A 2,261-nucleotide genomic window follows, 5' to 3' on the forward strand; every position below is an offset into this window, starting at 1 on the left:
AACAACCGCGCGCTAATGCGCTTTGCAATGCAGCAACGAAGAGATAAAAAGCTGGTAGCTGCTTTCTCAGTTCGTGCCCTTAGTGCAAAGCCGTGAAGGTAATTGATATGAAGAGCGTCAAAAGTGTTGTTGCTGCAGACACCTGATAGCGAGTGTTTATATATAGCTGTTACGTTTATGTCGTATGTGCTCTTTTTTCTCCTATTGCTCAACATCTTGCATCTGCTGCTTTCGTCTTAACTATTCTGCTTCTTATCTTAAGTTATTCTTTAATTACTCTTCTCTTGAAGTCGTAATTGTTTTCTTAACTACATGCCATGCATTACTCTGTCTTCTGCTAATGTCTTGTTCTTATGCAAACATACATACATGCTTTATTTGCTTGCTTTTAGTTGTTTCTGCTTTGGTCCAGTTTTGCGAATTTAAGTATAGGTCTGTTCGATAAGTCGGGCTACCGCGTTAATGAAAATAAGAAAATAAGAAAGTTGTTAAGCCGAAAAAAACTTGACTTTGCTAGGTACGTCTTCGAAGAGTCTGCGGTGGATGTAATTTGCGTTACTGAGACTTGGTTTCAAAGTGACTTTCCTGACTTCAACATTTCTTTCAATGGATTCAATTTATTGAGGCATGACCGCATGCATAAAAAAGGGGGAGGAGTTGCAGTGTATTGCAAACAAAATCTTAAATTCAGACTGCTAGCAAAGTCGAATAATAGTGAAATTGAATACATCTTTACTGAAATATCTCATGGGGAAACAAAATCATGTGTGTACAATCCTAGTAAGATTATTTGTCTTAATCCATTTTTTGCTGAACTGTATGAATATGTGTTAGATTATGAGCGTATATTGGTTTGTGGTGATTTTAATGTAAATTTACTTGTGAATGACCCTTATAGTTGCAAATTAATGGATCAGCTGGCAACAGCAGGACTGTGCGTTGTTAATGGATCTATCCCATTAAGATATGCAAATAATTCTCCACCTAGTCTCCTAGATTACTTTATAACCTGTGATCTCAAGCATATCCTTAAATTTGACCAAGTTGACTTTATTTCTGACCATGACTTAATATTTTGTACCGTAGATGTTGTATTGAATAGTCCAAGCTTATCGTGATTTTAAATCATTAAATGTGAACTCATTACATTCTGACTTGAGTAAAGTAAATTGGCGTGTGTGTTTTCATCTTGCCACAGTTGATAATAAACTTGACTTCCTAAACAAATACCTGACCATGTTATTTGATGTTCATGTCTCTCTTCGTTTTGCTAATGTTGTAAATTGTTCATGTCCATGGTATACTTCCAGAGTTCATTCTGCCATTAAGAAACTAAATAAATTTTATGCAAAGTGGTGAAAAAATAGTACAGACTTGTCCTGGCGCCGCACAGTGGGCCACCCCATACAAGTTAGCCGGAAAAAACTATTTTATTGCTTCTGATGATTGGATTTGTCGTTAAGTGGCCATAAAGAAATTCACCTTGATCGGGATCGATTGGATAGCTCCGAGGTCCATTGAGGAGGGTTTGTAGCAAAAACGGTATATTGAAGTTATCTTATATATATAAATACGCCACAATAAAATTTTGAACCCCCTTTTTTGAGGGCATGGTTCGCTCGATTTCACTGAAACATATACCGATTTAAAGGATGTAGCTTCCTCCAAACCATAAATGTTCACCCCATTATACAGGGGGCGTGGTATCTGATATACATAGTAAAATATGAAAACCGATATATCTCTAAACCCAATTATGCTGGGGAACTGAAACTTGGCACGGATGCATAGATTCTAATTACCCCACTCACGGCGAAAAGTGGTTTGCATTCGAAAAGGGGGCGTGGCACTTCCCATACAAACTGAAATTTTCATATCGCTTATCTCTGGAACCGCTTAAGCTTACGTCCTGAAATTTGCCACAGCTATATATTGTTACGATAATCCTTGAATACTTGACCGGCGATACTAGTATAAATAATTTAACTGGTAGCTATTTTAGAGATATCTTAACCTAATTAAGTATGACAAAAGCTTTTAAATTAATTGTATAACTTTACACTCCAAACAAAACACTATTTCAAGTTTGAATGTAAATTGTTAAATATATTCAATTATTTTTTAATGAATATATAACTTATAACTACATATTTTTTGAGTTATGTCTGCGAAATGTCACTGTCGGAGTCTGAACTTTCATCTGTTTCATTGGTCGCGTAAGTTTTGTCCGAATCCTGGTGACTTACGAAATCTATATGCGG

The sequence above is a fragment of the Rhagoletis pomonella genome, unplaced genomic scaffold, assembly GCF_013731165.1.
Source record: "Rhagoletis pomonella isolate Grant_MI unplaced genomic scaffold, Rhpom_1.0 Rhpom_scaffold_00009, whole genome shotgun sequence".
In the NCBI taxonomy this organism is placed as follows: Eukaryota; Metazoa; Arthropoda; class Insecta; order Diptera; family Tephritidae; genus Rhagoletis; species Rhagoletis pomonella.